Consider the following 25,309-nt stretch of genomic DNA (forward strand, 5'->3'; position numbering starts at 1 on the left):
TCTCTTGCATTCTTATACACTAATGATGAAAAATCTGAAAGAGAAATTAAGGAAACACTCCCGTTTACCACTGCAACAAAAAGAAGAAAATACTTAGGAATAAACCTACCTAGGGAGACAAAAGACCTGTATGCAGAAAACTGTAAGACACTGATGAAAGAAATTAAACATGATACAAACAGATGGAGAGATATACCATGTTCTTGGATTGGAAGAATCAATGTTGCAAAAATGACTATACTACCCAAAGCAATTTACAGATTCAATGCAATCCCTATCGAATTACCAATGGCAGTTTTTACGGAACTAGAAAAAAAAAATCTTAAGGTTTGTATGGAGACACAAAAGACCCTGAATAGCCAAAGCAGTCTTGAGGGAAAAAACGGAGCTGGAGGAATCAGACTCCCTGACTTCAGACTATACTACAAAGCTACAGTAATCAAGACAGTATGGTACTGGCACAAAACCACAAATATAGATCAATGGAAGACGATAGAAAGCCCAGAGATAAACCCACGCACCTATGGTCAACTAATCTATGACAAAGAAGGCAAGGATATACAATGGAGAAAAGAAAGCCTCTTCAATAAATGGTGCTGGGAAAACTGGACAGCTACATGTAAAAGAATGAAATTAGAACACTCCCTAACACCATACACAAAAAAAACCTCAAAACGGATTAAAGACCTAAATGTAAAACTGGACATTATAAAACTCTTAGAGGAAAACATAGGAAGAACACTCTTTGACATAAATCACAGCAAGATCTTTTTTGATCCACCTCCTAGAATAATGTAATTAAAAACAAAAATAAACAAATGGGACCTAATGAAACTTAAAAGCTTTTGCAAAGCAAAGGAAACTACAAACAAGACGAAAAGACAACCCTCAAAATGGGAGAAAATATTCGCAAACCAATCAACGGACAAAGGATTAATCTCCAAAATATATAAACAGCTCATGGAGCTCAATATTAAAATACAAACAACCCAATCAAAAAATGGGCAGACCTAAATAGACACTTCTCCAAAGAAGACATACAGATGGCCAAGAAGCACATGAAAAGCTGCTCATCACTAATTGTTAGAGAAATGCAAATCAAAACTACAATGAGGTATCACCTCACACCAGTTAGAATGGGCATGATCAGAAAATCTACAAACAACAAATGCTGGAGAGGGTGTGGAGAAAAGGGAACCCTCTTGCACTGTTGGTGGGAATGTAAATTGATACAGCCACTATGGAGAACCATATGGAGCTTCCTTAAAAAACTAAAAATAGAATTACCATAGGACCCAGCAATCCCACTACTGGGCATATACCCAGAGAAAACCATAATTCAAAAAGACACATGCACCCCAATGTTCACTGCAGCACTATTTACAGTAGCCAGGTCATGGAAGCAACCTAAATGTCTGTCGACAGACGAACGGATAAAGAAGATGTGGTACATATATACAATGGAATATTACTCAGCCATAAAAAGGAATGAAATTGGGTCATTTGTAGAGGCGTGGATGGATCTAGAGACTGTCATACAGAGTGAAGTAAGTCAGAAAGAGAAAAACAAATATTGTATATTAACACATATATGTGGAACCTAGAAAAATGGTACAGATGAACCGATTTGCAGGGCAGAAATGGAGACACAGATGTAGAGAACAAATGTATGGACACCAAGTGGGGAAAGTGGCGGGGCGTGATGGTGGTGGTGGTGGTGTGATGAACTGGGAGATTGGGACTGACATATATACACTAATATGTATAAAATGGATAACTAATAAGAACCTGCTATATAAAAAAATAAAATAAAATTCAAAAAAAATTCTTATTTACCCACAAAGAAACAAACAAAAAAAACTTTTAAGATCAAGGATAAGAAATTAAATTCATTAAAACTAAACAACAGAAAAGGAAACGAAATTGAGTTATTTGCAGTGAGGTGGATGGACCTAGAGACTGTCGTACAGGGTGAAGTCAGAAAGAGAAAAACAAATACCACATGCTAACACATATATATGGAATCTTAAAAAAAAAAAATGGTTCTGAAGAACCTAGGGGCAAGACAGCAATAAAGATGCAGACCTAGAGAATGGACTTGAGGACATGGGGAGGGGGAAGAGCCAGCTGGGACGAAGTGAGAGAGTGGCATGGACATTTACACACTACAAAGGTAAAATCAATAGCTAGTGGGACGCAGCCGCATAGCACAGGGAGATCAGCTCCGTGCTTTGTGTCCACCTGGGGGGGGGATAGGGACAGTGGGAGGGAGGCGCAACAGGGAGGAGATATGAGGATATATGTGTATGTATAGCTGGTTCACTTTGTTATGCAGCAGAGACTAACACACCATTGTAAAACAATTATACTCCAATAAAGGTGTTAATAAAAAAAAACTAAACAACAGGTATAATTTCTAATCTTGCTATGTGTCTTTTTAAAAGCAGAGAGAGGGACTTCCCTGGTGGTGCAGTGGTTAAGACTCCAAGCTCCCAATGCAGGGGATCCAGGTTTGATCCCTGGTCAGAGAACTAGATCCCACATGCATGCAGTAACTAAGGGTTCACATGCCACAACTAAGGAGCCCGCGTGCCGCAACTAAGACCTGACGTGACCTGACGTAACCAAAAGAATAAAAAATAAATAAAAGCACAGAGATTTTCTGTAACTGGTATTATAAAACAACATAAATAAAAGAAAACCAAAATAGGAAATTTCCAGTCAAAATAGTAACAGCATCTATTTCTTCTACTCCCTTAGGCCCTTGTCATTTAAACAATCTGCAAAGTGGTAGTTTTGTGCCTAAGTGTATAAATTTGGGGTACTGTCTCACGACATAAGATATTTAGCCCTGGTGAAAGGAAATTAATGAAGCACATCAACCTTAACAGACAATTATTTAAGGAGATTGGGAATACTACACTATTGACCAGACTTGGGAAAAGTAGGGTTATAGGACATCCACAACTCCTCTCACACCCCATTTCACCCTAAAAATCTTCTTTTAAACACGGAGACTCAAAAACTTGAAAGGAGACACACAACTATGCCATAGATCAATCTCTGTCTTTCTCTCTCTCAAGATCCATGCCACAGATCAATCTGTCCCTCTCTCTTCCTTCAAATACACCCTCTTATATTTACAATGCTCTTTACGTTACCTCTTAAACCTTTACAAATAACCTGGAAGGTCAACGAGTGTGCTATTTTTTTTTTTTTTTTTTATAGAAAAGAAAACAGAGAGAAAGGGCAAGAAACTTGCTAGTAGTGGAACCAGACCTAGAAACCAAGTCTCCTGCCTTCAGTCCTGAAGCTCCTTCTACTATACACAACACTACCCCTTCTGTAATACAGGAAAGCCTTCTACAAAACATTTGGCTGTATACCAAGACAGCCGTCCCAGACTGAATTAGACTCTATACAGTCAGCCGTCCCAGACTGAATTAGACTCTATACAGACAGCCGTCCCAGACTGAATTAGACTTTATACAGTAAATAGTGTAAATAGTGAGGATTTAATGCAATTACTGGCATGGAGGCATACATCTTTTTATAAGTGAAAAATCAGTTGGTTTTAAGTTAAATCAACATAGTCTGTGTATGGTGGGGGAAACACGCAGAACACTTCTAAAAAGGAAGTCGAAATGAAGTGTGCAGATTTGCACATTTTACAATAGCTAACAGAGGCAGTGTAATCAACACAGTGAGTAGAAAAAAGAAAACAGTAGACAACTAAAAAGAACAATGTAAATAGAAACTGCATGATGTTTTTATTTTTAGGAAATAAAATGAGGGGCTTCTTTTCTTCCTCCCCCCACCCCAAAATAATTTGAGATTTTAGAACATTAGGCTCTAAAATGCGAAGTAGAAGAAGATTTTATTTAGCCATCAAACGAAATCCCTGCCAAAACTGCTGGATCTGGAATATAACACATCAGAAATCCAAAGTCCTATTTGTAGATCAGTTACTTGTACTATATAGTTTATATTAACCAATTATTTAAATCTTTCAATTCTCACATCTGTAAAATCATAACACTCTAGCCAAACTATTTTCTAATGACCTTGGAAGGAGGAAACAATGTCTACAAAGGTAATGAGCAATACTTTAATTCCCATTATCCACTGCAAAAATAAATATTCCTCAAACATCTTCTATGTGTGAAGTACTAGGCTAGGCTATAAGTGCAGAGAAAATGATGGTCTTTATAATCTAGAAAAATAAAGCACAGAGAAATGCTTAACTAATGACAGTAACTGCATGATAAATCTGAGGCATCTCAGAGAAACAGCTTTCATAGGACAGCAGTCAAACAGAATGAAGTTGGATTTGATCAAGATACGAAATAAAAACAGTAGTCATTAGGTTTAGCTGGGAAGAGAAGAGGCAAGTAGGTTGCTATGTCCTTTGGGTTCCCAAAGTGTATCACTTATCTGTTACTGCATTTAACACACTGTATGGTAGTTTGTCATCTCTGCTTATTCAGTTGAATAAGAGACCCTAGTCGCTTCATTTTTCTATCCCTAATCCCTAGCAGAAGGTCTGGCACACAGAAGATAATCAATAAATGTTTTTGAACAGGCAAGGTAAGGACAGGATTCCCTATTTAAATTATTTTAATCTATACTACTTGTGCAGGTAATTTACTCCCTGTCTCTCAACTCCAAAACCACCACTCTAGACTGCTTTGTGGTGCTTAGGCTGAGACTGTGCAACTGTATTTCACCAACTCTTCTGCCAGGGGGCTCCCTGTTAGGCTTTGCCAATGGAGGTAATGAATGGAGATGGGAAAGCAGGAAGACGGGTGAGGGGACTTCCTTCCAGTTACTGGCAGCAGCAATTGGTTCCAGCCTCCAGCTTCTTTCAGAATCCCCCAGAACTAATCAGCAGCTCAACAAGGCTGACCTCAAAAGTTCAGAACCAGGCCAGTAGAACCTCTTCTCTGAGCTCTTTAACTGATTACTATAATGTTCTCTTTTTGCTCTTAACACTCGTCTAACCATCTCCCTATATTAAATCCCCTCTGTTCAAATTCCTATTGAAGTTTGTTTTCTCTGTTGGACACTAATACATTGTTAATCACAGTGATTCTAGCTGCTCTCCTCTGAGATACCTTGCTTCTTTACTGAAGGGAAAAGCAAAGTAACTTTGGAGTTATAGGTAAAATATATTTTAGAAAGAAAAACACCAAACCCTTTAAATTTGTGTCTGTTAAATTGCAACAAAAAAATCATTTAACTTTTGTGATTTAAACTATCCAGCTTGCAAAGGAAAAAAAAGAGAGGAAACGAGAAATATTTACACAGTTCAGGCTATTCCAAGCACACACCCCCACGTCCTCTCACTAGAGCACATGTATCCTAGAGAAAATGTGAGATAGTGGAGCTGGTCTGCTGTTCCTCAGTGGTCTCAGTTCCCACAAGCCTCTCCTGGTATGAGCATGACGCCACGCTGAATGTGATTCTTATATTTAAAGACTTTTTTTTTTTTGCTGTGTTCAACACAGCCCATACTGCAGGCTGACTACTTCATCTAGTGTTCAACAAAAGAAACAACAATCTATTCCAACACTAAAGCTGAACCGAACTTATTGGTATGTTTTCCTATCCTAAGGGATTTTCAAGCATAATTTCTTACTACATGTGTTTTTCATTTTACGCACTGACGTTAGAATCTTACTTTTTCATAAACTACAACTACACGCTACAGCATAGGAACAAAAAGAAATCCCTCTTGCAGGAGAGGCCCAAATCAACACAACTGCTGAAAACAAATGACCAAAATGCTTTGTTCAAATGTTATGGTTTGTTACTTCATTTAATAAGACGCCCTCATTAGACAATTTAATCTGAGGTTAATTTCAAAAATAATTTTTCATTATTGTACTTAATAGATTTTTTTTAAATTATGACAAAATGGCAGACACATAGAGAGAAGGCAAATTCAAACAATGAGAATCTTTCTCAGAATTCTTAGCAATGTATGTATATAGTTCCTGAGCATCCAAGAAAAGCTATCACTAGACCCAGACATGTTAGTCCACTTCGGCTAACATCCATAAGACAAAACAGAAGTGAAAAAAATTTTAAAGTTGAAAGTCCATGCCAGTTCCGCTGGGGTTCCTCCACAAAGCATAAAAGTGGAGAGTGGGCCACCTACTCCCTTAGCATAATTCGGGGACTCATCACCTAGCTCCTGCCCATGGACATACTAACACCAGTTGCTACTTAACTGCCAAAAGTCCCATTACCACAGTCAGTATATCCATGTAAAATCAACCAAGCTATACACCTTACAAGAGACACCAGAGGACCCGTCTGACACATTAGGTAGAAAAAGTGAAAGTCGGGGGGGGGGGGGGAGGGGGGAATAGACAGGATATCTGGATCTACAGAGAATGGACAGGGTAAATTTTACTGTACCTTTGTACCCAAATTATATGGGGATCTACTCACTTAAATGCAAATAAACACTCAATAAGTTACTATAATAACTTATTGATATCTTGAAAGATTCCAAAGAAATGAAAAACATCAGGAAATTAAATAACTAATGTCTGACGACAAGGTCTGCCTTCCACACCATGCGTAACAAACATTAATTAAAAATCAAGTGTAGATCTGTATGCCGTCAGACTGTACATAATCTCACAGTATTTTTCCCTTTTTAAAAACTGCAGGGGCTTCCCTGGTGGCGCAGTGGTTGAGAATCTGCCTGCTAATGCAGGGGACATGGGTTCGAGCCCTGGTCTGGGAAGATCCCACATGCCGCAGAGCAACTAGGCCCGTGAGCCACAACTACTGAGCCTGCGCGTCTGGCGCCTGTGCTCCGCAACAAGAGAGGCAGCAATAGTGAAGAGGCCCGCGCACCGCGATGAAGAGTGGCCCCCGCTTGCCGCAACTAGAGAAAGCCCTCGCACAGAAACGAAGACCCAACGCAGTCAAAAATAAATATATAAATAAATAAATAAAGATTACTATTAAAAAAAAAAACTGCAAACTGGGATACACTGTCTAGTTTCCCCAGATTTAACAAATGAGTCGATACAAAGGTGTGAAGTGCTTTAAGTCACACCAGAAATGCTGCCGTAATTTTAATAAAGTGCATTTTAATGTTAACTCACTTTTCTTGCTAGAAGGAATTATGCTTCTGTGCTAATGTATAGAAATGAAAGTGTCACTGAAACATCTGGTTATATATTATTCATTAGACATATATCACCTTTACTCCAAAGACTGCATAATATAAACACAAATCACGAATAAATCAAATTAAAGAGACAGACCTGACACCACATGCTGAAGGTCAGTAATAGACAAATGAAATTCCAAGGATGTTTGCTGACCTGCTCCATATTTCTATCCACACAAACCTGGGAGCTAGCAGTCTGAGTGTTCCACACAGGCAGAGGAAAAAACTCAAAATTCGTAGTCTGTTGAATGTCTGCATTGTCTACATTATGTTAATGGTTCTAATTTAAAATCTTTCTATGCAGCACATTTGAGGACCATCAGCATATTTTTCTAATACTCAAGCGGACTAGCCTACTCAGGCAGTTTTCCTTCATAAATTCTCCATTTCACTCTCACAACTACTATAATTTACCTCAAATGTGTATTCCACAACGGTACCTGAAGGAAATTATCTCCAATCCTTAGAAAAAGTAAGGGGCCATATTTGCTGTGCTAGCCTTGGAAAATGGAGTCTTATATAACTACCCATTATTTTACTAAAAATCACGTTAAATGTACAAACAAGATTTTAAAAGATACCTGTTGATTGTGACAAGTAGAAATTTTAGGGGGGAAAAGGAATAACCAAGGGTCATATTGCTGCCATTTAAATGCTTTATAAATCAAAGGATGAAACACTTTTAAACCAAGCTCTAACACCAATCTAAGTTATTAAAATATTCTAACTACACTCTAATGCAAGTGAGGAAAGTAGATTATCTGCCAATTACACTAAGTATTCCAGCTGATCATCTTGGAACTACCAAAAGTAGACTATGTGATGCAAATCACACATACATTAGTTTTAAACATAATTCTCAGTCTAAAACAATGAAACCATGTCTCAATTTTTTTACTTTTTAAAAGAAATAAACCATATTACTAAAATACCGAATGCAAAGCTACCCTTTTCACAGCAAACAAGTATCTTCACACACCTTCGAGAAATCTGACATTTTCAAACCATTTTACCACGTAAAGGTACACATTCTCTAAAACTTCTGACAGCCAGGCAATAGTTATCCAAAAAAGATTCAAGGAGGTAAGCCTATAATTGGTCTTAGGGGCCAAATAATCGGAATGAACTTCAAAGTTTTAGAGACCAATTTTTACTAACAGTATCTCTGGGAGCAGGGAGGCAACGTCTGTAGGAGGGAAATGATCCTGACAACCAGGACGAGGGCTCCCCGGCGACACTCGGTACCAAAGACCTCAGCGTACACGACTGGGTTCAAAACGCGAAGCTTCCATCAGAAACAAACCAAGACACCCCCTCCCCCCCCGACTCCTCCGGGTCAACCTCGCGGTTTTAGAAAGCAGCAACAGATACTCCCGAGCAGGCAAGCGGCAGTCCAGGAATGTTTTAACCAGGAGGGGTCTCCCCGCAGCCTACAGGGAACCCCGACGCCGAGGAGCGCCTCTACGCTCGAACCCGGACTCCAGCACCCCGGGGGGAAGCGGGCTATTTGCACAAAGCGCCCCTACCTCACCCTCCACAGTGCGGACACACACCCCCGGCTGCGAGGGGGAAGCCCGGGGAGGAAAACCCTGCATTCCACGCGGTTCGGAGAGCGGACGTGGAGAGGCTGGGGCCCCCGCCCCGGGAGGCGAGGGGGCCGCACCGCAGCCCCGGCCTCCGCGCCGAGGAACGAGCGGTTCGCACGAAGGAAGGAATCCCCGAGATTGGCCCACGGGGGTCCTCCCCAAGCCGGACTCCCCACCCCCGTCAAGACCCTCGAAGAAACGGGAACAATGAGAAGCCGCCTCCCCCGCCATCCCCGCCCCGAGAGCGGCCGGGGGTGGCGGCGCCATCTCCCCTCACACCCCCGCGAACACACGCCCCCCACGGCCCCGGGGCGGCCGTCAGCCGCCCGCAGCCACGCCGAGCTAACGCGCGGCCGAGCCCGCCGCTTCCGCGCCCCTCGCCTCCCCGCCCGCCCCGCTCACCGGCTCCTGCCCCAATCCGGGGCTCCGCTAGCCGCGGCCGGAGAGAGACTCAGGTACAAGGCACCGCGGCTGCCGGCGCCGCCGCACAATATGGCGAGCCTCGGCTTCCGCAATGGAGCTCGGGAAATACAACAGGGGCCGCTCAATATTCATGAGAGACCGAGGGGAAGCCGGCTCGGCCGGCGCGGCGGGGAGGGCGGGAAGGAGCGAGTGGGCGAGGGGGCGGAGGCGCGGGACGGGGACGTGCACGGCGCCAGGAGGCCCGTGGCGCGAAGGGAGGGGGCGCCGCCGTGTGCTGCCAGGAGGGCCCGAGCCACCGCCCCGCCCCGGGCCGCCCGGCCCCGCCCCCCGGCGCCCTCCGCGGGGCGACGGAGCCCCCGGGCAATGCCCGGATGACGACGGTGCCGCTTCGTTCTCAGCGTTCTCTCTCCTTGAGGTCTCCTGCCCCTACCTGCGACCCCCATTAAGTCTCCCTGGCCGGCTGCTGGGGATTGGGTTCGGACTCCTGCTCTCGCCTGTGACTCCCTAAAACACAACCAGTTGGTCTACCAAAGAGTATATAAAATGCATATAAATTAAGCTACAAACTGAAGTAACAGTGAAAGAGTTCCCTGACCTCAAGATATACTATTGGTGAGATGATCTGTTCTCTGGAAAAGGTAGCCAACGCTACCAGATAGTTAATGTGAAGGCACTTGTGGCACGAAGGAATGGACTGCACTGGGAATTGGGCGAACTAGGTTTATAGCCTCCAATGTGTCTCTAACTATGTGACTTAACTAAATTATATAATTGCTCTGGACTTTACTTTCCTCATTTGCAAAATGAGAGGATTGTGTTGAATGATTCTTAGGTCCTTTCCAGCTTTTGAATTCTGTAAAACTCTCTACAAGCAATGCCAAATAAATGGTATGAATTTACACAAGATTTTGGAAAAGCAAACGAACCGTTCCAGCTGGTGTGTTCAGGGGAGATTTCCTGAGGAGCTCGGAGTCGAGTAGGACTGTGAGTGTTAGCTTTGGATAGGTAGAAAGAAAGAAGACAGGCATTAAAATATTAAACACAACACACTGTGTGCCCTACCTAACAATCCATTAAGGTAAACAAGAGCAAAGACAGTGACTTCAAAACTGTCACTAACTACCTAAAGCTTTAAATAAGAAATGACAATTCTCAGATTCTACCAGCCCTTCAAGGTTAAGGTCTTTTTCCAATGTGGAAAAAAAAAAATCAAAATAATTAGGAATGCTTCTGCTTCTACAAGGTCCACTTTCTAGAGACAGGGCAGTTGCAGAAGCATCTCCCTTCTTTGTTCACAACTGCACATGTCGTTCAATTAATGCTACTCATAATTCAGAACGTTTTGCTCTAGTGAAAATGCTTATGAAAATAATGTGTGGTTAGGTTAAGAAATTCAATTGATGTTGAGGAAAGTGATCATTTGTAAAAAGCACAGGAACTTTATGGATAAAAGTTAAATATGGTACTTTAAAAAAATTCACGGGACAATTGATGGAAAACTTATGGGATATCTGGATTAAATGTGATTAAAAAGCTAGACCTCAGGCTAGCATCCTTAATATGAAAGAGACTACTGACAAATTAATGGAACTCATATTATCTATTTTATCTCTTACTCAGAAACTTGGATTGAGAGTATTATGGGCCTTCCCTGACTACCTTAATCAGGAAAGGCTGTGTTATGGTATAGTAACAAATCTCCATGCCTTAACACAACAGAAGTTTATTGCTTGCTCATGCTTCATGTGAATCAGACTCATTCTATTTCAGTCACTCCAGGATTGACAGAGGTCTCCAGATTGACAGAGGGCTCACCATCTTGTAACTGTATCACCCAGAGCACAGCAACTGAGTCTCTGTGGCAGAGGAAAAAAGTGAGTAAAGAATCCCTATGAACTTTTCACAGCCTTAGCTTGGGAAGGAAACAGATCTCTGATCACATGTCATTGGCCAAAACTAGTTACATAGCCTCCTCCATCTGCAAGGGGACTGAGTCCTTGAACTGAGGCTGAACCGAGTTCAGAAGGAGTGGTTATATTGGTGGACAATACTGACGTCAATCACCCTGACCCCACCAGTCAGCTTCTAGATGCTATGAAAAAACTCTAAGAAGTTTTATTTCATTACACTAGCTCTCTTGAGTGGCTTCAAGAAAGGTATGCTTTCAAAACATAAACTCTCTGTACTTGTTAAGAGTTGATTATCATATAAATAGAATGGACTTTCCATTTTTCTTCCCCTTTGTTTTAATTGTGTATTAAATCAATGTCAAGTCCATAGTCAGCCTGTCAATAGTGATTTGATATATCCAGCCTATATTCTTTTTGCTAATTTTTCGACCTGACATGAGGGATACCACCCTGAAAAACATTTTCTACTAACACCCTGCCCCCTTGTTAAATGTACTAATTGGAAGTGATAACTATATTTTAAGCAGGAAGACATTAAATTAATACTATATAATACTAGATGAACTCTAGTTAGAAAGTTTCTTTTCCCTCAAAACTTCAGAAGTAGTACCCTGTTAATCACATGGTGAATTGGGTAGACATCTCTGATCACAAAAATCGTCTCTTTACTGGCTTTCTGCTATGGTAATGCTACAAAATTAGATTAGTTCAGCTCAGTCGACTTTTATTGAGCATCTACTATGTGCTAACACTTTGCTGAGTGCTTGGAATAAAGATATTAATGTAACTAGGACACAAGTTCCTTGAGAGCAGAAATCTTGTTCACCAGCGTATACCTAGCACAATGCTTGGCATATAATAGATGCTCCTTAAATAGGCGTTAAGAGAATGAAAGACTGGGAATCTTTGATCCCAGTGTTTATATGAAATAGAATAGTTCATATGAGCTTGGTTTTCCTCACTTTACCGCTTAAAAGCAGACATTCCTATCAAGATTGCATTTAGTCCCCCAGAGGCTTTCTCTGTTTAGGCAGTGTGTCTCAAATGGAAATTCACGCCTGCCTATTCTATATCCACTCCATGGATTTCTTTTCAGCTGTGCTCCAAATATCTAATTGTTATCTGCTTATCTGAGATGAAAATTGCAGGCCACCAATAGTTTGTTAATAACAAGCTATGTATATATCACAGTTTACAGAACACTTTTATATCCATTATTTCACTGACTCTTCAGAACAGTTCTCCAAGGTATTATTCCTACTTCACAGAGGAGGGAAATGTGATTTCTGTGGTTAACTAACTCTCCCAAACATTGAGTTCATAAGTGGCAGAGCTGAGGCTCAAACCTAGGTCATCTGACTCCAAGTCCAGGATACATTCCATTATGCCACATGTGCCTTCCCACTCTGTGCTGCATACACAACTCCAGCATTTTTCTTCTTTCTAATGGGTAAGCAGTCTGAGGCAAACATCTCCAGAGCTTCCTCTCAACACTAGTATTTATTCCAGTCCTCAGTGTGGTCTATTTTCAAGAAGCTAGAGATAATGCTAAATATAATAGTATATGAACCTGATCTGTTGACAAAAAACCATCAGGTTTTGTTTTTGTTTTCTTAGAAAAGTTACTTTAAGAAAACAAAACAAAATTAAAACTAAAAGGTAGGTTAAAAGACTGGAATATCTTGGGATTTGATCACTATATATATGTATATATAAAATATATATATGTATATATATATATATATATATATATATAACTGTCAAAATATATCTTCTACCAGAATCTTTATTTGCCATCTTTTAGATGTGTTGTGCTTTCTTTGAAAGGGTCAAATTAAGTAGAAACATTGTAGAAAGGCCTAAAGAGACCTATAATTCAAGGTGGCTTCAGGAAGCAGGCAACTCAAGATTTACTACCTCTTCAGCTGAAAAAATATAGCTCTAGCCACAAGCTTTAGTGAAGTTTTATTTGTATTTCAACATAGTGCATTTCTTTTTGTGACACTTTCCTTTTGGTGTTTTAGTTCATTGTTCCTTTTTATATTCCTAAGACAACCAAAATAATTGGTGCTACTCTTAACTGTTCACCTTAAACAGATTAAATGAGATGGGCTGGTTAAGCTTTTGGGGAGAACTAAACAATATTGCTGTTTCCCTTCTATGGAGACTTGGAATGGTATTTTATATGTCCCAGATGAGGCCACATTCTGCCTAACATCTGTTAGTGCCTTTTAGTAAAATAATGAACTAGCATGAGTTTGAAAAAAGTCAAAAGAAAAAAAGTTTTTGTTCTGATGCAGCACAAATAGCCAACTGTTTCTTTGTAGTTAATAATGGAGGATATTATTGTGATATCCAACTTGATATATAAAATGAAGTATGATTTAATAATTAACTGGCTTTAGTTTTCTAATGTGAAGTAAGTTTATTCAAACAAACTTTGCAGGTCTTTTCCTTTTAAAATGTTTACTGCAAGAGATGAGAACTGTGCCTTGGCATTGATCTAGGAACACCAAGAATAATCCTGGAAACTAGCAAGGAATAGATAATTAAGATCAAAACTTAGAACTAAAATGGAAATTTATCTGGAAAAGAAGGCTGGAAGATCCCAGGGGGAAAGTACAGATGAAGAGTGTGAAATATTTAAATCAAGTTACAGCTTGCTCAAACTGCCCTTGTGGACAATTTAATTTTTCCCACTTAAAACAAGCATGGAAGAATAGTTTTTGTGGGTGAGAGAGTGGAGGGTAAAGACATCTCTTATCTAACATTCTTGGAAATGTTTTTCAGTAAAGAATTTAAAAGAACTGCCAGATCCCAACCATACAAAGAAAATTTTGTTTTATTTTAGACTACATCAAGATGTAGAAAACCCTGCAGTATCCATTAGCATTTAATACTCCACAAAAGTAAACCATTGAAATATACATTGAATAACATACTGAAGTAGGTTACAATTCAGGTAAATCTGAAAACCATTCTGGTCAACCTAGAATACCAAGGTTTTATGTGTTACATCCAGGAAGAGATTTTTTCCTAAGGATTTTAGTCTGTAGAAAATTTTTTGTTTTATGTTTTTTTTTTTTTAATTTATTTATTTTATTTATCTTCGGCTGTGTTGGGTCTTCGTTTCTGTGCGAGGGCTTTCTCTAGTTGTGGCAAGCAGGGGCCACTCTTCATCGCGGTGCGCGGGCCTCTCACTATCGCGGCCTCTCTTGTTGTGGAGCACAGGCTCCAGACGCGCAGGCTCAGTAGTTGTGGCTCACGGGCCCAGTTGCTCCGCAGCATGTGGGATCTTCCCGGACCAGGGCTCGAACCTGTGTCCCCTGCATTGGCAGACAGACTCTCAACCACTACGCCACCAGGGAAGCCCTGTTCTATGTTTTTAAAAAAATTTATTAAAGTATAGTTGACTTACAATAGTATATTATTTTCAGGTGTACAACATGGTATTTCAATATTTTTATAGACTACACACCACAAATATTATACAATATTATACAGTATTGACTATCTTCCCTGTGCTGTACATTACATCTCTGTGTCGTATTTATTTTATAACTGCTAGTTTGTACCGCTTAAGCCTTTCACCTGTTTTGCCCCTCCCCCGCCCCCTCCCCTCTGGAAACCACTAGTTTGTTCTATCTGTGAGTCTGTTTCTTTTTTTTTTTTTTTTAATTTATTTTTTAGCATCTTTATTTTTTTAATTCTTTTTTAACATCTTTATTGGAGTATAATTGCTTTACACTGGTGTGTTAGTTTCTGCTGTATAACAAAGTGAATGAGTTATACATATACATATGTTCCCATATCTCTTCCCTCTTGCATCTCCCTCCCTCCCACCCTCCCTATCCCACCCCTCTAGGTGGTCACAAAGCACAGAGCTGATCTCCCTGTGCTATGCGGTTGCTTCCCACTAGCTATCTATTTTACATTTGGTAGTGTATATATGTCCATGCCAGTCTCTCACTTCATCCCAGCTTACCCTTCCCCCTCCCCGTGTCCTCAAGTCCATTCTTTAGTAGGTCTGCGTCTTTATTCCCATCCTGCCCCTAGGTTCTTCAGAACCTTTTTTTATTTTTTTTAAAGATTCCATATATATGTGTTAGCATACGGTATTTGTTTTTCTCTTTCTGACTTACTTCACTCTGTATGACAGACTCTAGGTCCATCCACCTCACTGCAAATAACTCAGTTCCATTTCTTTTTATGGCTGAGTAATATTCCATTGTATATATGTGCCACATCTTCTTTATCCATTCATCCGATGATGGACATTTAGGTTGCTTCCATGTCCTGGCTATTGTAAATAGAGCTGCAATGAACATTTTGGTACATGTGTGAGTCTGTTTCTGTTTTGTTATATTTGTTCGTTTGTTTTGTTTTTTAGATTCCACGTAAAGGAAAACGTACAGTATTTGTCTTTCTCTGTCTGATTTATTTCACTAAGCATAACACCTTCCAGGTCCATCCATGTTGTCACAAATGGCAAGATTTCATTCTTTTTTATGGCTACTATTCCATTGTATATATTGTTTCATCATTTTTAAATAAACACATTTCATAAGTCATGCTTATAAGATCAGAATTGACTGTGATTCCTTAAGAATTATGAGTTCTGCCACATACGGAGTAAGATAAGATACAGGTAGCTGCAAATGAATCTTCTTGTCATAGTATCCTGTTAGGTATATACGGGTGGCCTAACTCACCTGGTTGTGTCCCTCTCCAATACTCACTCATCCTCTGATCTAATCAGCTTTTGTTCTAGAACAGTATTGATGTTCAGAGTTAGTGGATTTCCAATTCCTTGACTTCTTGACTCATACATCCTTAGCTCCAGTTTCACTTTTGGACTTCATCACATTAGCTGCCCTGTCTTGACTGTCCCTTTCCTAAAATTCAAAAGACTACTCTGGGCCTGAGCTCAACACAGCTGTCCTTTCTTCTACATGATCCAGTTCTTAGCTATTTGCCAACCTATTCATTTCCTGACTTGGCTCTTTAATTAGGCTTGGCCATATTCTCATCTAAGCCTTTAGCTTGTGGCTTCACACATAGTGAATGCAAATTACATTACAAGAAGATGTCACAAATATAACCCGTAGACACCATGTCATTCATGGTATGGAAAAAGAGCCATCTCTGTCAACAAACAGAAAATACAGACCTCTTCAGTGGAAAAGAACAGAGAAGCAATGAGGTTGCTATCTTTGGAAATGAATACTCCAGGAATGATCTTGGGTCAGGAGAACCCATGTTAGGAATGTCATGTGATGTTATTGCAGCTACCCAAAGAAAAATTATGACCAACAGGAAAGTTTGTTATTGGTGGACTTTCAAGTAGAACTGCATTTGGATGTTGATTTTAAAGTCTTGTCAAAACACAGTAACATTTCATACCAAGAGTAAAAGTTTAAAATGCTATATATTAATCCTAAATCCCAATTGGGACTCAAAGTTTGACTAGTTCTCAAACCACATTTAGTGTCTTTTCTCCCCCATTCACTTGCTTAGATTAGCAGTGTGCAAGTATGTCCCCCCTCCCCCCAGAGTGAAAGTAGCAGGAGGGCAAAATGTCATTACTCATCTTTCAACACCAGTCATTATTCAGCACTTGAAACAAGGTTTTATATATTTTATGTAGATATAGATGTAGATATTGAATATATATGTGTATATATGTATATATATATACATATATGTTTCTGCCTTGCTCCTAAGATACATTTGGTATACCTTTAATTAGTGATAATAACTACAGTTTTGTAAAAGCAGTCAATAAAAATACTTTATATATTTTACAAAAAGTATCTAACTTAATCATTACCATAACATTTAGAGAAATGCAAATTTGAATAGATATAATTTTCTACCTACGATGTTCAGGCAATTATAATACTGTTGGTCAATGTTTATGAACACAGATATTGCACACTTTGTTGATGTTCATGAAAAATGACACAACCTCTTAAAAAGGCAATTTGGTCATTATCTCTCAAAATTTTAAATGTGTATATTTTTAGCCTAAGAAATCCAATTCCAGGAATATATCCTACAGAAGTACTCACACAGTGTACAAAGAAATATATACATGAACGTTAATTTTTGTATTGATTGTGTTTGTAAAAAACTTAATATAACCTACATTTTTGGCTAAACAAATTTTGGTAAATCCATACAGTAATACATCATATACCCGTTAAAAATGAGACAGAGCTACAAGTACTGATGTAGAAAGGTATCAAAGGTATATTATCAAATGAAATAGTTCACAGCGATATGTTCCATATATCCCATTTTTGTAATACAGAAATATTTTAAAAATATACACCAAACTATTAGGAGGGATTGAATATATTTAAGGAGAGGAGGACTTTAGAGGACTTTCAGTTTCTAAATTGTTTACTTTCTGCATTGTTTGAATGTTTCACAATGGAATAAAACATTGTGTTTTATCACAACAGTAGTAAAGGTACAATTACATGCTTATCTGTTAAAAATGAGTGAAAATTTCAGCACATATCTACCTATTATTAACTGAAGGACTGAGGTAAAGAAAACAATTGTTCTAGATCAGGCATCATCAACAAAACAAATGAGAAAACTAGAACTTGGGAACTCTTGACTTTCTAAGAGATCTGGTAGTGTAAGTGGCCTTGAAACTCAGGAATTCAAATGACTTGTTACTAGACCTCAGTCTCTATTCCCCTAAACATTCCTAACCCTACTTAATAAGAATTTAAGCTAAACAGGGACCAACCAATGCTTATAGAGCCCTCAAAAATAGTTCTAGGACCGATATAATTATTTTGGGATTCTCTTCTCCTCCTCCTAATTTATATCCCACAGTGTCTAAGGCAAATGTTAGGTGTCGTTTGCTAATTAGACTCCTTAGTTCTCCCTCAAGAAATTCCTACTGATTTAGCATGTGATTGCAGGAAGCAAGTACAAATTGTAGGCTGAGAATCAAATATTTGAATTTTCCATCTTATACATCTCTATTCCAGGGAATTTTTTCCCCAGACTCTTTGAGATCACCATATAGTAAAAAGCTTGGGCAATATATTAGGGTGGGTTCAGGAGACTTGACTTCCCTCCAACTATGGCTCAAATGACCTGAGGGGTGACAGCAAAAAGTGCTCTCCACTGAAGTTGGGGTAGAGTGGGGATGGGGTTATGCAGAAATAGAGGGACTCAGGGACTGACTGGAAAGTACAGGTTGTTTTTCCAAAGTGGCCGAATGCCCAGAGCTGGAGCCAGAATATAATACACAGGCAAGGAGAAAGTCCAGGAAAGCAGGGCTTAGGATAAGTTTAAGGGGGTGCAAGGCACCCAACCTGAAAGCTGTATCAGAGGGTCTGAAGCGAAGAACATCAAGAGTAGCTATCTCTCTGTCTCTTTCAGTGGAGAAGATGACAGGTGAGGTGAGGAATAAGGGAAATGTACAACATGGCTTATGTGAGCTGAGGCTGCAAATGGACACCCCGACCCTATGTCCTCAAGTTGCAGGTGGGCCAAATCTGAAGACAAAGGCAAAACAGAGAATTACTGAGTGAGGGTCATGAGAAGCAGAGGGGCAGATAGGAAAATTAGTGATAATGCCCTGAAGTTGGAAGAAGCTCCTGAGATAGATGAGAAGAATCAGAGTGGGTGTTGAAAAGAGCCAGGGACAATGAGAGCTGAACATGTGATGACTGGTTTTCTCTTGGTTCTTCTAATCTCTCTGACCCTCTCTAGCTCAGTCTCTTTTGTGGCTTCTCATCATTACCCCAAACTCTAAGTTTTGGAATGTCCCAGGCTTTAGTCTTAGGACCTTATGTCCTCTTAATTTATATCCCCTCCCTTGGTGATCCTATTCAGCCTATCCTATGGCTCTAAGTACTACCCATTATTGACAACTCCCCATTTTCTCCAAACTTACGAACTTCTGTAAGTTTCTGGAAACTTGAGGACCTCTCCAAACTTATGTCCAACTCCCTATTCAGTCTCTCCACTTGGATGTCCAATGGGCATCTCAAACATAAAATGCCTAAACTGGACTTCATCTTTGAAATGTGAACAAAGAAAAATGTGATTGATAACTGTCCTTTTATTTGTAGCTGTAATATCTATATTGCTCTACTAGACCCAGTTAAAAGAAATTCTTCTTTCTAATTACTTAAAACCATTTAAATAACTCAAATTTAAAATGAATGTTTCAAGTATATTCACAGACGTGTTCATTTATACATTCCCTTAGCAAGAGTCGACAATTAACCAGAGTCAGTAATTCAGAGACATAAGACATAGACCCTATCCTCAAAGAACCCAGCATCTAGTAGGGGAAACACACATACTAAATGTGGTGAGGCCAATAAGAGAGAGGCCACAGAAATAATTCTCCCTCGACCGCCATTATTAATTACACACTATGGAGCAGCATTTTCTCTCGTAAGACTCCACTCTTGGCAATATTGGCTTTAGTCCTAGAAGTTGGAAGAGGTGTAGGTAGAGTCACAGCTGTGCTAATATCCAACAACCTCATAAACTTTGTATGTGTTAGGTACCGTGCTAAGTATTTTATAAGCATCATCTCATTTAATCTTTACAACAAACCTATGAGGAAGTTACTACCATCATAACTACCATTTTATGGATTAGAAAATGGAAGTTTAGGGAGTTCCCTGGTGGCCTAGTGGTTAGGATTCTGGGCTTTCACTGCCATTGCCCAGGTTCGATCCCTGGTCAGGGAACTGAGATCCCACAAGCCACACGGCGTGGCCAAAGAAAAAGAAAAGAAAAGAAAATAGAGGTTTAAAGCATTTCAGTACTTGCCTAAGGCACCTCAAGCAATAGGGTGTGCAAATTCATGTCCTTAACCATTATTTTAAACTGCCCTCTCACAACTGGTGGTCCTGCTTTAATTAATAAAAATGGGGATACATTTTTTGAATATTTGTACTAAAATAAGAGAATAAACGTATGAATAATCCAAATAGTGAATATCCATTACACTTTAGTAATAATCCCCAATTACTAAACATAACTGGATAAAAAGGACTATAGCATAGGAAGTTGTGAAATGGTGGTTCAGTTTTTTAAAGCTCATAGAGACACAGCAGCAAGGATTGATCATTTCAAGTTTCCCACTGATTGCCTTTGGAGACGAGTTCTGAGTACTAAAGCACATTCTGTGTGAGCTAAGAATGGAAAAATCATCAGACTTGCAAAGGCTAAAAGAATAGAAGCCAAAGCCTATAGGAATACAGTCTTCCAAATGTATTATCTGTTATGCATTGATTTATCACATGTGGCGGGAATTTAAAACAGATGTGTGTTTTGTGGAGGAGACTATCCCATGACAGGGGAGAGGAATGTGACCTCAACTTGAAAGTAAAGAATCAGAACTCGTACGTGGTTCAGAAGTTTCCTTTCATGCTAGTCATATAATGAAATAAAAGTTCTTCAATCATCTTTTCAAATTAACTGGGACTTCATTTCTTAATCTGGAACTTGTTGAAACTTCTGGCTTTTGAAATGCAGTTATTTTCATTGAAATGCAATTATATTTGAAAAATATTTCAAAGATCTAAGATTTTCTGAGTAACTTTTACTTAATCTAAAGCAAAATATCCTCGGAAAATACAGCTTTGATATGTAAATATTAACATTTACACATCCCTATTTGTTCTCATCTGTAATTTCAGACATCACATTTCAATAGCTAGAATTCAATAACACATCTTTGTTTGACATCTGCTTTTTTTTTAACTGAAGCTATAAAGAAGTCTGTTCTTTTCAGATCACATTTAAGTACTGAAAGTAATTTCATTTTAAAGATTATATCTAAGGAAAAAAAAGATTGTTTTCTACATTAGCCTAACATATCTACCTACAGTTATATAAACTTTCTATTTTTCAATACTTCAAAATTATTAGTAAAGATTTCTCATAATAAGTGTTTTAGTTTGGAAACAGTCTTGAGACAAAAAATGCACAATATAGAATAACTTTGTAGTCATTCATCTAGTTTTGAGTGAAAATTATCTTAAAAATCATTAGTTAAGCAAAAATGCTTTTCTCAAAAGTACCTGTGATTTAGCTTTCAGTTTATTTTTACTATCCATTTATATGATCAGATAAAATTTTTAAAGTAATTCATCAATTTAGACAGTTTCTATCACAGGAGAAAAGACAATTGATCATACTGTGGAGACATCCACACATGCACACATACATGTATATTGAACACCAAAGAGAGTTAATTTGCTCAAAGCTAGAGTGATCATTGACAGTCTAAGAAAAGCAGAGAAGGAAGGTCCCTCTCCCTGTAAGAAGTTATCGAAGGAAACTAGACACATGTCTGGAAGAAGCTACCTGAATTTCTCATTGCATGTCTATAAACTGCCAAAACGATTTGTTCATTTGTTTAACTTTCCTCAAACACGTATTGAGCACTCATTGTGTTCTGGACATTCTTCTAGGCATGAGGGGGAAAGAAAATGAAAAAGATGTATAAATGGTATGTCTTGCTTAACAAGCTTAAGGTTTCTTAAGGAGGTAAAAGTGACATGCAGTGAAATGCAATACCTGTTAAGTGTACAACTGGGTGAGCTTTAACAAATGTAACCATGTAACCAACACCCCAATCAAGATATAAGACACTTTCATCACCCCTAGAAAGTTCCTTTATGTCCTCCTTCAGTCAATCTCCCTTCCCAAATGGCAATCATGTTCTGATTTCTATCACCATGGATTGGTTTGTCTGGTCTTGAAGTCACATAAATGGAATTATACAATACATATTCTTTTGTGTCTGATTCTTTTACTCTGTCCAATGTTTTAGAGATTCATCCATATTGTTGTATTAGTAGTTCATTCCATTTTATCACTGAGTAATATTCCTGTGTATAAATATGCAACATTTTTTCAAAAATCCATAACCTTGTTGATGGACATTTGTATTTGTTTCCAGTTTTTGGAATAAAGCTGCTATTAATATTCTTGGTCAAGTTTTTGTGCATTTATATTTTCCTTCTCTTGTATAAACACCTAGGATTGGAACTGCTGGGTCATTAAGTGGGTGTATAATTTTATAAGCTCCCAAACAGTTGTCCAAAAAAGCTGTACCATTTTATACTCCCATGAGCAGTGTATGAGAGTTCCACTTGTACCACACACTTGCCAACAACTGATGTTGCCAATCTTTAATTTTAGCCATTTTAGTGGGTGTGAAGTAGAATTTCAATGTAGTTTTAATTAATATTTCCCCAATGACTAATGATGTTAAGTATCTTTTCACGAGCTTATTGACCACTTGTATGTCTACTTCTGTGAAATGTCTGTTCAAGTCTTTTGCCTATTTTTAATTGGGCTTTTAAATCCTTTTATTTTTTATTTGTAGGAGTCCTTTAGATATAATGGTATAATGATATAAGTTCTTTATCAGGTATATGTATAAGAATATTCTCTCTCAGTTTCTTAATAGACTTTATTTTTCAGAACAGTTTTAGATTAACAGCAAAACTGAGCAGAAGGTGTGGAGAATTCCCATATACCTCATGCCCCTACACCTCCTCCCTCAGTATCTGCACCCAAAGTCCATGGTTTACATTAGGATTTTCTCTTGATGTTGTACATTCATTGGATTTGGACATACATCCACCATTATAGTATCATAAAGAGTAGTTTCATACAGAGTAGTTTTAATGCCCTAGAATTCCTGTATACTCTGCCTATTCATCTCTCTCTTCCCTGAACCCCTGACAACCACTGATCTATCTACTGTCTTTGTAGTTTTGCCTCTTCCAGAATGTCATATAGTTGGAATCATACAGTATGTAGCCTTTTCAGATTGGCTTCTTTCACTTAGAAATATGCATTTAAGATTCCTCCATGTCTTTTCATGGCTTGATAGCTCGTATTTTTAGTGCTGAATAATATTTCACTGTCTGGATGTACCAGTTTATTTATCCATTCACCTACTGAAAGATATCTTGCTTGCTTCCAAGTTTGGGCAATTATTAATAAAGCTGCTATAAACATCCATATACAGGTTTTTGTGTGGACATAACTTTTCAACTCATTTGGGTGAATACCAAGGAGCACAATTGTTGGATCATATGATCAGAGTATGTTTAGTTTCATAAGAAACTGCCAAACTCTCTTCCAAATGGCTGCATCATTTTGCATTCCCACCAACAGTAAATGAGAGTTCCTGTTGCTCCACATCCTGACCAGCATTCGGTTGTTAGTATTTTGTATTTGGGCCATTCTAATAGGTATGTAGTGGTATCTCATTGTTTTAATTTGTAATAGCTTAATGACACATAATATTGATCATCTTTTTCATATGCTTATTTGCCATCTGTATATCTTCTTGGATGAGGTGTCTGTTTAGGTTTTTGCCCATTATTTAATTAGATTGTTCTAATTAAAGAATTTGGTATATGCACACATTGTGAATAGATTAACACTGTCAAGCTAATTAACGTATCTATCACTGCACATAGTTTCTATTTTGTGTGTGTGTGTGTGGTAAGAATACTTAAAATCAACTGTCTTAAAAATATGGACTGCTTCTCAAATTTGCATGTCATCCTTGTGCAAAAGCCATGCTAGTCTTCTCTGTATCATTCCAATTTTAGTATACAAGCCGCTGAAATGAGTACTCAAGATTTATTTTTTCCATACATTTTTTCCAGTTGTTCCAACACCATTTGTTTAAAAGACTTTCCTATCCCATTGAATTGACTTGGCACCTTTGTATTGATAAATATTCAATTAACCGTAAATGTGTGGGTCTATTTTTTATTTCACTATTCTGCTTTACACACACACACACACACACATTTTATTTTATGACTGTGTTGTATAATCCAGGCTGGATTCATTATTATATTTTTATTATAATTTACATATTATATTTATTATAATTATATTCATTTTAAAATTCCATTTTAAAAAACTAAAACAAAAACATTTTCATGGCTTCCTAAAAGTGTTGTGGTCCCTAGGCACTGTGCACTGTGATTAAGGATAATTGGCTGTGGTAGGGATAAAGCTAGCTTCTGCACCCGTAGCCATGTCAGAGACTAGGCACAGGGGCCTATGAAATTTCTCTGTGAGCGCAGGCTGGGCTTGTAGCCCCCGAGAGCAGCAATTATCTAGTAGCCTGTGATAGGTTACTTTTAATACAGTATTTTCATTGTGTTATCCCTGACCCTTCAGTAAATTCTTTTAAATATTATGATCCTGACTTAGTTGGTCTATAGGGAATTAAGGAAAATATCTTTATCAGTCAGGGTTCTTGGTTGTAAGCAACAGAAGCTGACTTTAGCTGACTGAGTGGGAAAGGAGTTTTATTAAAAGTTATGAAGTAGTTCACAGAATGGTTGGAATATTTGGAACATTAGACTCAAGGCTAAGCTTTTAGGAAGAATGCCCAAAACCACATTCCATGAGCAGGTCTAATGAGGAAAATGTTGTCGCCACCAGGCACTAGAAGTTACAGTTTACCCCATTGCAATTCTGTGCCAGGAAAGCAGTTGTACTCTTACTGCTATAGTCATTAGCCCCAATGTATTATTTGTGCCAAGAATTCAATCTTGCAGCCCCTGTACTGCTAGCACAGAGTGAGAGACTGAATGTTTCATTAATAATTATGTAAAAACACTTTGACACATATAAGACCAACCAAAATGTCTGAAAAGCAGAAAGTCAGAATAGGGAATTCTCAATTTCTCAAGAATTTCTCAAGAAAACAAAAATGCCATGTAATATATATACTCAAGGAGCTCACAGTTTTCTGAAGGAGAGAAACACATGCACAACTACTAGTAAAGCCACTCTCCTCTTTAATATAAATGAAATACTGTGGGAGCAGAGAGGAGAAGACAATTTCAAACAAGGAGAATTTGAGTCTTGGATCTTGAAGAATAAGCAGGATTTTGGTAAGCAGAGAATGAAACATTCTTGGATAAAGGGAACCAAGTGGGCAGATAAGCAGAGTTCAACTGCACGGTGTATTTGAGGAACTATAAGTAGTCTACTGTGGGTGGTGGAGAGGCTGCGGTGAGGTGTGAGGCTGAAGAGGTTGATGACTATTATGTCGTGTGAGCCTTACTTTAATATGAGCTCCGGAGTTCAAATTTTACTCTGGAAAGCCCATTAGAAGCTTTTTGAAAACAGGAAGTAATATGGTACTCAACTTCATC

General features: G+C 38.6%; 1 protein-coding gene and 1 non-coding gene across 3 annotated transcripts in view; both read right to left on the reverse strand.

The window, feature by feature from the left end:
* Positions 1–9,431, reverse strand: part of RNF2 (ring finger protein 2) — a 52,259-nt gene extending 42,828 nt beyond the window's left edge. Inside the window, exon 1 of one of the 2 annotated variants that reach the window (XM_061185625.1) lies at positions 9,181–9,431. The gene's annotated coding sequence lies outside the window, so the exon portion shown is untranslated. The remainder of the gene's footprint in view (positions 1–9,180) is intronic. The other variant, XM_061185626.1, reaches the window with a different exon arrangement.
* A 14,226-nt stretch (positions 9,432–23,657) lies between these two features.
* On the reverse strand, positions 23,658–23,766 carry LOC133089219 (U6 spliceosomal RNA). Its single transcript, XR_009700604.1, has one exon. It is a non-coding gene; the product is annotated as a U6 spliceosomal RNA (small nuclear RNA).
* Between the last annotated feature and the right edge of the window lie 1,543 nt (positions 23,767–25,309).

The sequence above is a fragment of the Eubalaena glacialis genome, chromosome 3 (genome assembly GCF_028564815.1).
Source record: "Eubalaena glacialis isolate mEubGla1 chromosome 3, mEubGla1.1.hap2.+ XY, whole genome shotgun sequence".
NCBI classification, from domain to species: Eukaryota; Metazoa; Chordata; class Mammalia; order Artiodactyla; family Balaenidae; genus Eubalaena; species Eubalaena glacialis.